Below are 13,769 nucleotides of genomic sequence, written 5' to 3'. Positions count from 1 at the left end.
GGCGCAGAGATGCGAGCTGGTGCTGGTGCCATAGAGACTCAGCACTTGAGCGAGTTCCACCAGCGTCACGGTTGGCGCTGAGGATAAAGATATCGACTTGACCTCGGCCAGTTGCCGGCCGAGTGCAATTCACCATTGCCGGACAGAAGCCTACTCGGAAAATAGAAAGCGGCTCTCGCCCACTTGGTTATAGATCACCGTCCAGAGCTCATTTAGACAGGGAACGTCATATGGTGAACTCTTAGAAGTGAACATAGCATTTGCTATGTATTGTGAAGTTTACCGACGATTATTTTCACTTAGCCATTGAGGACCTTTTTTGTGTTACATTACATGCAGTGTTGCAGACTTAATCAATCAACAAGTCACAAAGATAAGTAAACCTTGTAATTCGTTTGTGAGACTTTGTTACTAATTTGTTGGAGTGCTGTAGAACTTTCGTTCTCCTCTCCTGTTACCTGATTCTGGGAGATAGCTGTGTAATAGTGGCAGGCAGAAAGTGTCTTACTGGTGTACTGCATCAGAAGCCGTTTCACGAACCCACAAACTCTGCCCCCCACAGCAGTAGCGACGAGGCCTTCACAAAACTGGCGACGAGGGTTTACAACACAGTCTATGTAAACACAGCCCACACCATTATGGAGCCACCACAAGCCTGTACAGACCTTGTTGAATAATTGAGTCCATGACTTCGTGGGATCTGCGCCACACTCTAACCCCACCATCAGGTCTTACCAACTAAAATCGAGACTCAGGTTACCAGGTCACGGTTCTCCTTTCTTGTAGGCTCCAACCGGTATGGTCACGGTCCCAGCAGAGTAGCTCAGGCCGGTGTGCTATTACCAAAGGCACTCGGGCCGGTTGTCTGATGCCATAGCGCTAAATTTCGCTGCACTGCCCTAACGGATACGTTCGTCGTACGTCCCTCATTGATTTCTGTAGTTATTTCATGCAGTGTTGCTTGTATATTAGCACTGACAGCTCTGCAAACGCCACTGCTCTCGGTCGTTAAATGAAGGCCGTCGGCTACTGCGACGTCCGTGGTGGAAGATAATGCCTGAAATTTGGTGTTCTCAGCACACACTTGACACTGTAGATCACGGAATACTGAATTCCCTAGGTAATGGAACGTCGCATGTGTCTAGCTGCAACTACCATTCCGCTTTCAAAACCTGTTGATTCTCATCGTGTGGCCACATACAGTCGGAAACCTTGTCAGATGAATCACTGGAGTATACAGGGCGAAAAGTATTTAAACTGACAAACTTTGGGAGGTTGTAGGGGACATCAAAATAAGTATTTTTCCCTAATGTCATTTTTTCCTATGAGGATTATTTAAACCGGTGGAGGCCGTATTACGATCTTCAGTTGTAGGCATTGTGTCTGTTACTAATGAAGCGATACACCTAGAGTGACTACACTGATATGGTTGGTGCGTAATACGTAGCGCACCACGACGGACGAGCTGCACAACACGTTAATCAATAACAATATCCTAATCACCGTATCCTGCATCAAATGACCTTTGCTGCTGTGTACCAACGTCTGCGTGAGACCGGGTCATTTAGCAGATTACCTGGACAGGGACGCCGTCGCTCGGTAAGAGTGCTGCAATTTGAGGAAGCTGCCTTGCAGCATGTGGAGCGGGATCCTTCAATCAGCACTCATGCAATTGCACGTAACATGGGGACGAATCAGACGAATGTAAGAACAGTCCTTCGAGAGCAATTGTTACGTCCATTTCACTTACAACGTGTCCACAACCTGGAACCAGTTGATTATCCACCCAGAGCACAGTTTTCGCAGTTGTACCTGGAACAGTGTGAAATGCACCCTACATTTCCATCCTCTGTGTTATTTACTGATGGAGCAACGTTCGGGCGTGATGGAGTCTTCAACATGCACAATTCTCATGTTTGGAGTGAGGATAACCCACATGCCACAGTTACTAGCTCTCAAGTACGGTTCTTCGTTAATGTGTGGGTCGGTGTTGTTGGGGACTGTTTAATTGGGCCGCATCTGCTACCTAGGCCATTAAATGGCAGGCACTATTACAATTTTCTCGCCAGAGCACTGCCAGAATTGCTGGAAGACGTCCCACTCCCTACAAGACAACGCAGGTGTTTCCAACATGACGGGACTCAGGCACATTTCAGTCGTCGTGTGCGTCGATTCCTGGACCGACGGTTTCCAGAAATGTGGATTGACAGAGGTGGTCCTGTACCATGGCCTGCTGGATCCCCAGATATGTCCCCTTTGGACTTTTTTTGTGTGGGGAGAGATGCGCAACCTTGTTTTACGCAACCCCTGTTGCATCAGAAGAGGATCTGGTTGCCCGGATAGTAGCAGCAGCAGGAACAATTCAGGATACTCCTCGAGTTTTTGCCCGTGTCAGACAGAACATGACCCGACGGTGTAACCTTTGTTTACATGTCAATTGAGGCATTTTTAAAAATATACTGTAATTAAAATTGGGTTGTGTTAAAGTGTTGTCTCTTGGTCATAAAAAATGGAAAAGTGTTCGTTGGTGTAATTAATTTGCCGCCAGAGAAATCTTCCTCTACCGGTTTAAATATTCCTCATAGGAAAAAATGACATTAGGGAAAAATATTTGTTTTGATGACCCCTAAAACCTCCCACAGTTTGTCGGTTTAAGTATTTATCACCCTGTATAAATGACAGCTCTGCCAACGCACTCTCCGTCTATACCTTCTGTGTCACGATACTGCCGCGATCTGTGTACAGGCTGTTACAAAAAGGTACGGCCAAACTTTCAGGAAACATTCCTCACACACAAAGGAAGAAAACATGTTATGTGGACATGTGTCCGAAAACGCTTACTTTCCATGTTATTGCTCATTTTATTACTTCTCTTCAAATCCCATTAATCATGGAATGGAAACACACAGCAACAGAACGTACCAGCGTTACTTCAAACACTTTGTTACAGGAAATGTTCAAAATGTCCTCCGTTAGCGAGGATACATGCATCCACCCTCCGTCGCATGGAATCCCTGATGCGCTGATGCAGCCCTGGAGAATGGCATATTGTATCATAGCCGTCCACAATACGAGCACGAAGAGTCTTTACATTTGGTACCGGGGTTGCGTAGACAAGAGCTTTGAAATGCCCCCATAAATGAAAGTCAAGAGGGTTGAGGTCAGGAGAGCGTGGAGGCCATGGAATTGGTCCGCCTCTACCAATCCGTCGGTCACCGAATCTGTTGTTGAGAAGCGTACGAACACTTCGACTGAAATGTGCAGGAGCTCCATCGTGCATGAACCACATGTTGTGTCGTACTTGTAAAGGCATATGTTCTAGCAGCACAGGTAGAGTATCACGTATGAAATCATGATAACGTGCTCCATTGAGCGTAGGTGGAAGAACAGGGGGCCCAATCGAAACATCACCAACAATGCCTGCCCAAACTTTCACAGAAAATCTGTGTTGATTACGTGATTGCACAATTGTGTGCGGATTCTCGTCAGCCCACACACGTTGACTGTGAAAATTTACAATTTGATCACTTTGGAATGAAGCCTCATCCGTAACGAGAACATTTGCACTGAAATGAGGATTGACACATTGTTGGATGAACCATTCGCAGAAGTGTACCTGTGGAGGCCAATCAGCTGCTGATAGTGCCTGCAAACGCAGTACATGGTACGGAAACAACTGGTTCTCCCGTAGCACTCTCCATACAGTGACGTGGCCAACGTTACCTTGTACAGCAGCAACTTCTATGACGCTGACATTAGGGTTATCGTTAACTGTACAAAGAATTACCTCGTCATTGCAGGTGTCCTCGTCGTTCTAGGTCTTGCCCAGTCGCGAGTCATAGGCTGGAGTGTTCCGTGCTCCCTAAGACGCCGATCAGTTTGCTTCGAACGTCTTCCTGTCGGGTCACCTTCGTTCTGGAAATCTGTCTCGATACAAACGTACCCCGTGCTAATCCACACATCAAATGTGCATCTGCCAATTTCGCATTTTTAAACATTGCACTGACTGCAAAACCACGTTCGTGATGAACGCTAACCTGTTGATGCTACGTACTGATGTGCCTGATGCTAGTACTGTAGAGCAGTGAGTCGCATCTCAACACAAGCACCGAAGTCAACATTACCTTCCTTCAATTGGGCCAACTGGCGGTGAATCGAGGAAGTACAGTACCTACTGACGAAACTAAAATGAGCTCTAACATGGAAAGTAAGCGTTTCAGAACACATGTCCGCATAACATATTTTCTTACTTTGTGTGTGAGGGATGTTTCCTGAAAGTTTGGCCGTACCTTTTTGTAACACCCTGTATGTGCATATCGCTATCCGTGCCTTTTGTCACCTCGGTGTGTTTAAGGACTGTTCCACACATACGTGGCAGCAGTGAGTGGCGTCAGTTTCTGGGCTGCAGGAGGGAGAAGGAGACAGCGGCCGTGGGCGCGGTTTGGAAAGCGTGCGGCGAGCAGTGGTGTGGCCAGCGGCCTGGCAGGTAGGAGGCCAGCGCGGGAAAGCCACGGAGAGCACCAGAGCAGGCCGCTCGTATTTCAGGCACCCGCGCGCTCTAGAAAGCGAGGTAACGCACACTGTGCGGACACCTCGCGCGGCGCAGCTGCCGCGACACTGCGCCCAACGGTTGGCCATCCCCACTGCAACTGTTGTACTAAACATGTTTAGAGTACAGATACTAAACGCAACTGAGATAATGACCCCATTTTGGCGAAGAACCAAAGAGTAGAAATACGTATCTCTGGAGTGAGCATTCAGAAGCGCAGAATTGATTTTGTGCTGTCAACATACGTTGCCACAATGGTCACGTGATCTCGGGACGCCGCAGATTTGTCCGACATTTGCCCTATAAATTTTGAATGTTGTCATATCGCCAGTAAAGACAGATTCCCTTCGTAAGTGCTGTGGATTTAGTATAGACGTTTGCAGGCACCATAACAGTTTACTTCTGATATTTGAAATAAATTGGGCTCTTAGCTTTGAAGAGCAAAATGAACGAACATGACGTCACAGGAGCTTCACGTCAGTGTGTCACATCTCGTCAAGTCGCTTAACACAGTACTGAACGGCGAAATTGGGGTTTTGAGTCACCCTCCCTAACATGCATAAAATGTTAGAGTATAGTATCAGAACTGAGGAGCTAACAACGACAAAATTTGTCAATGGCCGAAGCAAACTTTATAACCTATGTTCTTGATCAATTACGTTTGGTAAATTACTGAGCAGTGAGACAACGTTTCAAAGCATCGACAATTATTTGCTAGGGAAAATATGTACATTCGTACACATCAAAGAAAGCTTCAAACGCATTAATGAAGCCTGTTAAACTTATTTATTATGTTTTTTCTTACGTAATTAATAACGTCATATACAACTGTATTTTATTCCTTCATTAAAGCTGACTTTTTTGCTTAAAATGTCATATGGTGTAAATTGCTTCGTCTACTTATGTTCTTATACATGTACATTGTGGGTGTCAGCGCCGTTGTGTTAAAGTAAAACCTAAATAACTTTTCGCCTTCAGATATACGACCTCGGTTGTGTAAGAAAGTGGAAAAAAATATCCCAGTCGTCATGGAACATCTCCAATTTGTCACTAAAACAAAGCGCTATTATAAAATAAAGATTATGAAAATACAACAGTATAAAATCGACTATTATAAGGAGAATGAGCGCGGTGAAAATAGGTTAACTTAAGATCTTAACAGACTGGTACCGTTAAAATTTTCTTCCCGAGAAACCTTGACGTACCGTGAAATGACGTGACGTTCCGTTGACGACCTGTGCGAATGCCTCCATTCGAAAGGTATTGTAGAATGTTTTGGTGTTATGTGACGAGACGTGACGTTACCTGATGACGGACGCGAATTGGCGCTAAACAATCGACGTCGTCCCTAGATCACGTGACAATTGCAGTTTAATGTTGACAACATGCGCAGGGCGCAATGCACACTCCAGAGATATTTCTACTCTATGCGTAGAAAAGAATCCACATACAGTCGAAGCCACCCACTGAAGATTTCATAGTGTAGAGCAAAGAAATTGAGAGGAAGTTATTCGCTAAGGTTTTACCCTGCTCCAGATAGTCCCATATATTTCTTATGGGATTGAGATCGGGCGATTTAGCGAGTTTGATGGAATGCCTGAGTGTTCGTCGAACCGGGAAAGTATACCTGCAGTCCTGTGAACGCTGCTATTACCACAGCACTCTCCACAGCATATTTATCATCAAAACTTATAAGAAAGGGTGACATCTGAACACCAGAATGTTGAAACAAAGATACACTGTCCAGTCACATAGACATGACCACCTGTCAAAAGCCTGAATAGTCACCATTTCCAGTGCGGACCAATGCAAGACGTGCAGTCCCTCTCCAGAAGTACTATGTAATGTTTCTTCGGATATGCATGCCTCTCTGAAGGAACAGGCACTGCGGCGACTACAGCCGTCATGAAACACATGAAATGTCTTCGTAATTGCGAATATGGGCAACCATCAGCTGTATAATGGAATGATAACAGTGAAAGTTTGTGTCGGACCGAATCACGAACCCCTATTTCCCGCTTATGAGCCGTCGCCTTACCATTAGACTAACCGAGCACGACTTACGGCCAGAACCAAACTTCCATATGTCGTCAACCATGTGTCCACAGCCTGCACTCATACATTCATTACCTATATTCCTGTACAGGAGAACATTTTAAATGAAAACTGCCTGTCCAGTGTTGGCGCATGATTCAGATATTGCAATGCCTGTGTTATTCAGAAGTACGTCACAGTGTTCCTTCGGTCATGCATGCACGGGTCTTGTTCTCCATCAACCTGGTAAATTTTGAACATAGAAAAGATTCAACATGCATTCAATCAGACAAAAAGTCGTCCACAAGAATGGAAACAGATCCTAACGGGAGATACATTCGTACTTCCTGATTCCATCGAAGTCAGCCTCTTTAGCTTACACGTTAAACCGCAAACAGTTTCGTCTGTAAAGAATGCAAAACCAACGGTTTAGTAGCAGAGTAGACATTTTACAACAAATTTATTTCAACCTCAGTCACTGATTCCGCACCTTGTTACTCACCACCAATAGTTCACCTTACGGCACAGTTTTTTTGTTTATTAGATACACATTAATCTCATGAACTAACCAGACGCTGACTCAGTTTCCCAATATTTATTTCTTGCATCGACAACTTAGTCATTATTAGCAAAGATTGACACTATAAAAACCCGAACTCCATTTCTTTCCTAGTTGTAACTGAAATGTATTAACTTCTGTTCTGATCTCTTGGTTGTGGAAACTGTCTACTCTGCTACTTACAACTTTTGATGCAAACATGTTTCCATTTCACGTAGGCAGCACTCTTTGTAATTCTTATCTCTGTCTCAGACGATCAACAGCAGTAGGAAGTTATGATTGATTCTTGTCAATTTTTTCTTGAAACCCTGTCTGACTTTCGTTGGAGCCCTTTTGCAAATGGCAAGCCTCGTCTAGAAATACTTGGTCTGTCCCTGTCTCTCGTTAGTCCATGCTGTCTGTGGATGTCTAGCGTCAAATGCCATATCGTTCACCTTCAAGACTAGCTGCAGCGTTATATAGGCAGAAATGTACCGTAGGTCCTTTATGAAAGTTTACAAGAAACCATCAAAGCACCACTCAGTGAGGTTGCTTGCACAGTGGTTAAGACATTGAACATACATTCAGCATGGCGACTGTTCAAATCCCCCTCCAATCATTCTGGTTTATGTTTTCCGTTATTTCCCTAAATCTCTTAAGGCAAATGCAAGGAAATAACATAGTTTGTGATCCGTGTCTAACAACCCCGTCGTCGACCAGACGTTTAATGCCAGCCTTCCTCCATTCATAGTAGAAGTACCAGAGAAACTGAGGTGCAGATATAATGCCGATGAGTCACCCTCTGAACCACCGAATTCATAAATGAGGAATAAAGTGATCTCCATAAACTTTGCACGTGAAACAGTGGTAAACTCTGCTTTCACATCGGAAAGTATTGTGACAACCCCTTTGTACGAGGGCTATTCTTTTTTCAAGGTTTGATCGGTCGCAAAATTAAAGCCAAAGTGAAAATCCGCTTAAGCTTTGCGCAAACGTGTTGCGCGGAGTCTCTGGTATGCCCGACGATCGCACCACGTCGCATTTTTCAGTTCTGAGCGCACAGTGAGCATGTAAAGATGCCTAAGACAACAGAACCTCCCGATCACTTACCATAAAGACCGGACTTGGATCTCTCTGGTTTTCATCTCTTTTTCCGACATGGAACGCTGGCTATGAGAACAGCATTTTGGCACAGACAGCGAGATGCAAACCAGGGTAGGGAATTGGCGAAAAGCACGGGCATCTGCCTTCTATGACGAGGGTGTGGGAATGTTGGTACAATGCTAAGACAAATGTCTGACGGAGCGGTGACTGTGTAGAGAAGTAGCTGGTAGCTGGAAGGTGTAGCTAAATGTTGCAAATAAAACTTTTTGATTTTTCACTGCGGTTTCCATTTCGCGACCGGTCAGACCTTAAAAATAAAAAAAAAAGAGCCCCTTCTAAAATTCGCACAATGTTCGTGAATACATTAGAGGGTTGTGCCACCGTATGGTATGGTTAAGATAGGCCAGGGGGGCGGGGTGGGGGGGGGGGGGGGGGGGGGAGACAACCTACCGCAGAACATCCAACTGCAAGATGGTGCCTGTGGACGAATAACTTACGTACCGACTCTCTGGCAGTTGCGACAACGTATCCATAGAATCGCGAGATTTTATCTGCATAAATGTTCTTTTCTTCACTTGAACTCGCCTGAAATTTTCCATTCTAGATTGTTCAACACAGATGTTCACAGATCCAAGAGGTGTGTATATTTTATTGGCGCGTCTTCACAGACAACAGATATTCCACGTCCATATGATATAGGATTACAGTGTAAACCGTAGCATAACTGACCAAAAACTTAGCACTGAATTGTCATGTGCTAATTTGCAATACCGCAGATTTCAGTGAGGTGCAAACGACGAAAAGTTGGTCAGCATACGAAGTGTTTGAGAAAAATAATGAGACTGACTACACTGCGAGCGTGTGTTGTTATACTAGTGTAGACTGGTAGTTCGTACCATCCAGATGCTCTGCCCGAGTATCAGGTTCGTACAGATATCACGTGATTTTTAGAGCGCCACAAATGAAATTGTTTTCGTTGTGTGTTCCGAAAATGGAACATCGGAGTTTAGTGCAACCTTATCCCATCAAGTTTTGAGTGAAACTCTGGGAATCCGCGACTGTGACCCTTGAAAAGTTAAAACAGGTATATGGGGAACATTTCTTGGGCTGGGTAGGGTTGGGTTGGGTTGGGTTGAGTTGTTTGGGGGAGGAGACCAGAGAGCGAGGTTATCAGTCTCATTGGATTAGGGAAGGACGGGGAAGGACGTCGGCCGTGCCCTTTCAAAGCAACCATCCCGGCATTTGCCTGGAGGGATTTAGGGAAATCACGGAAAACCTACGTCAGGATGGCCGGACGCGGGATTGAACCGTCATCCTCCCGAATGCTAGTCCAGTGTGCTAGCCACTGTGCCACCTCACTCAGTGAACATTTCTCATTAAGGGCATATGTTTTTCGCTGGCACAAATCATTTATGTAAGACAGAAAACACGATGAAGATGAACCTCGCTCAGGGAGACCTTTAACTTCAAGAACGGACGAGAGCGTCGAACGTGTGCTATCTCGTAGACAGGAAAAAAAATCGAAAGAGCAAATCAAAGATCAAAACAATACTGTTCTTTTTTTTTGACAGTATGGGTATCGTGCAGAAGGAACTTGTTCCTAGAAAACAAACTATCAGTAAAATGTTTCACAAAGATGTCCTTGAAAGGCTCAGGAAAAGGGTGAATCGAGTGGGACCAGACATTGCAGACAAGTAGATGCTGCGAGTCCTTGTGACATTTTTCTTTTCCTGCAATTGAAAAATATCTCTAAAGGACGTCATTGTTGTAACCCTGGAGCACATTCAAAAGATGGTGACCGACATATTAAAGACCCTACCCGCTGAAGCATTTCGGCGCTGCTACCAAAACTGGAAACGACTCTGCAGGTGTATAGCTGCCGAAGGAAGCTGCTTTAAAGGGGACAATATTGTTGTTTGAAAAAAATTAAAAATTTAATAGATAAAAAATCAGTCTCATTACTTTTCCCATACACTTCGTATAAAGTTGTTTCCAGTTTCATCTTAAATAAGATTCTAGAGGTTTTAGAGAATTCAGAAAACAAGTCTGAAATTTAAAAAAATTACATAGAAGGTAAGGAATTTCTATCTTCAGTCGGGCAGCTTTTCGTACGTGTCAGTTTCAGACTTTGATAAAGTCAAATACACGAAAAGTTAAATGGAGGAGTTTAGTATGGATGACCCTAAATTTCTGTCGTATAAGGCAAAATTTGTTATATTTAATATGTGGATCGTTGATTACCAACGCAACTGCAAAAAAGATCTAAATATTAATATTCCACTACAGAAAGAAATAGTAACATCTGTCGCCCCTTGATATATCGAAAGATGAATGTACAGAAACTCGAATGGTAGTCGAGATTATCAACAACATTGCTAGATGTCTCGTTCGCTTCGCGTAAAAATTCCTATACAAACTGTTTCCAGCGTCAGGATGATATTGAGCACTCCAAAGAAGAGGGAAACCCCAGACACCGCCCCAGAGGAGTGAACCGTCACGAGGTACCCATTTCGTTATCAAATACGTCCAGAAAATCCAAGGGAAGTCAGATACAGATTTGAAATCCGACCAACCCGAATAGGAGCCAATAGTTAATTACATTGCTAGATATGTCAGCTGCTCTGTTTGAAAAAACTATGTTGCGCTTCCACGGTAGAGGGTGACTAAGAACGATTAAAATTGATTGATAGTTGACATCTGTCACACGCCGCTGCAGCGTTTCGACGTTGGCTGCCAGCTACCGCTCAGTTATGGGTGACACAAACACGGCGAGTCGCTTCACAAATGCTGTTAATGTGCAACGCGAAGCAATGTTGTAAGAGGCCGCCAGGCATGGCTGAAATGCGAGATTTCTCTGTCGACAGCTGATTTTAAGCGACCAATCACTGAACTGCGGAACATGACGCATTTCGTAGCCCTGAATTTACACTCACGTCTTAACCTTACCACAACCTCGTGATGTACAATGTATCTGAGAAAACGGCGTCAGTAATCAGCCGTACACCTATTAAACCACGACCGTTTTCTTCAGGGGAATTAAAGCTAACCTCTACGAGCAAACTCAAGACAAAAATTTCAGTTTCAACGCTAAAAAAAACAAACTGTATTTCTCGCTATCACTCATTGGTTATCTGAAGCTACCCTCACACTGGCTACACGAACAGGCGCTTTACCAAACAATGAGCAGTCCTGATTGGTCCTTAGGTGTAGATTATAAACGATACTGGCAGATTCCAAATGAAAAAAAAAAGAATTTAGGAAAAAATGAAGGCAAATAAAAAATGTCAATACAATAATGAAAATGACATGGCAAAGTTTTAAAAATTTATAAAATATATTTAAATCGATTAACTGAACAAAAATAACAATGAAAGTCCTTTTATTAGACTTACAAATGAAAAGCATTCAAATATTCACTGTGATATACTAGTTTCGAACTACGATTTTTCACAAAACAGGCCAATGCGCTAACCATTACACTACGATGCCTTAACTTGTTTAATTTATGATTCTGATAGCCCAGTATCAACGATTAATTGCAGCCTTTAAAACCTTCGGCTCCGCGTAATGTCATGCGAAACTTTTCTAAAGGAAACCGATCTCCGTGGGTATAAAAACTGTATACATGGCGCTGAATCGCGTGTATTGTGCAACGCTCTAGTAGTGTTTGGTTAGTGTCGTGCCAAACTGCCCCAACGATCGCTCATTTCATCTTGCCAGGCTTTCTTTCTCGTTGTGTTTGGATCCCGAATTCTAGATCTGGCCCATTAATTTCGGATTTCATCACATCTAGAATTCGGGATCCAAACACAACGAGAAAGAAAGCCTGACAAGATGAACTGACTGATCGTTGGGGCAGTTTGGTAACGGCGAAGGGTTCGGGCGTTATGTTGAGCGCTCCAATTGAAGGTAACCGGCTCCAGCCCGTGAAGTGTCAACTATCTAGTAATTTTAATCGGACTATAGGCATCGAAATGACGATATCATCTATACTGAAAAATACGAGAACTTTTTTTTCAAGTAATTTGGTGGGCTTTGCTCTTCTCCTACCAGTCTATTTAATTTAGGATACATAATTACGACCGAGGACCCGGACTTCCCATCCTACTCGTGAGAAGCTAAAGTCAGTGGGGTGGACCAGACTGGACAAGACACCAAACAAAGGCACTTCTCTGATTCTAGACAATCGATAATCAGATCCCACCGGTCACTCAGGCCGTTTTCCGCGCGTTGAGCCAGAGGATTCTGGACAGCGGCCGCAGCGGCGGGCAGCCGGCGCCAGAAACGACCTCGGCTGCTGAGCAGGAAGACGTCACGAGCTACTTTGATGCAGCCAACGATCCCGCGCTGTCGCTATATGCTGCGTGAAGAGGGGACGGCCGACTCCTCGCCGCGGCAATGCGAACGAAGGCGTAACGGTTTTTAATGACAGCGGTTCCCAAACTGCTTCCCACAAAACCTCAGTCTTTTAAAGCACCTTTGGTCAATCATGAAAAAATCACGTGTCAAATACATAAACAAATAAAGCAAAAATCGATTTATATGATGCTGGAAAGTCACTATTCCATGTTTCTATGTGCAATTCAAAATAAGCAAGAATCAATCAAGGGGCTGGCTCTGAAAATCGATGAAGTGCAACATGAGTTGTGGATTCAGTAAAGCCGTGGATGTCATTTTTTGAGGTTCTGTGATCAAAGAAGTTTGGGAATCGCTGATTTATGGCATAGATTGTCAAGCTGTGCACAATGTGAAGGACAGAGGAACGATCTGACGATATTTCTAGTCCCACGTTATAGCATTTTTATTTTCCAGGCCATTCAAATTGCAGTTGCATTGCAGTCAAAAGTGGTGCTGGGCATCTCGCGCAATATTTCGGGGACGTATATCTGGAGCTTTGCAAGACGCAGAAACACAGCACTTGTAGTTGCTGAGCACGATATTCCTCTAGATCACAATGAACTGTCTTCACCCTAATATATCTCCTTCAATTTCCTAGAATAATAGACATATCTGTGTTTCACTTTCAATAGGTTGCCAATGGGAAAGAAAAAAGCAAGTGATAAACCTATTTAGTGGAAATACTTCCTTGCAGTGCATATGTTTTATTCTGTCATGCGTTCTCAGCAGCTTAGAGAATAAGGCATATGGCATGTACATACACATGTAGTAAGATTAATCTCTTATTAGTCATTTTTCTCAACAGCAACATCCTGCAAACTACATCTGTTACGATTCGACCCATTAGTGAATAATTTTTGATTAAACTGTCCTACAGTTTGAAACGAAATAAAAAGTTTCATAGCAAATGATCTATCAGGTACCGTCGCCCAACCAACCACGCCAGTTGCACCGCAAAAATCTTCAGATTTTTAAAATGCTTCTGAAATATCTTCTATTAGACTGAAATGTGCCAGCCATTCTGTATTGACACAACTTCAAACTGGAATTATTTGGACGATAATCAGTGAACATAAGGTAGCTTCCCTGCATCTCTACAGGAATGCTCTAGTGATCATAAAAAGTCGCATCAGTTTTTCGCTTAGG

At 43.8% G+C, this 13,769-nt stretch overlaps 1 protein-coding gene across 1 annotated transcript in view; it reads left to right on the top strand.

The window, feature by feature from the left end:
• Positions 1-13,769, top strand: part of LOC126355605 (zinc finger protein AEBP2) — a 137,887-nt gene that overhangs the window by 104,844 nt on the left and 19,274 nt on the right. The window lies entirely within an intron of this gene.

The sequence above is a fragment of the Schistocerca gregaria genome, chromosome 3, assembly GCF_023897955.1.
Source record: "Schistocerca gregaria isolate iqSchGreg1 chromosome 3, iqSchGreg1.2, whole genome shotgun sequence".
Classification (NCBI taxonomy): domain Eukaryota; kingdom Metazoa; phylum Arthropoda; class Insecta; order Orthoptera; family Acrididae; genus Schistocerca; species Schistocerca gregaria.
The sequence above is the reverse complement of the archived record's forward strand: the minus strand, read 5'-3'. Positions and strand labels throughout refer to the sequence as shown.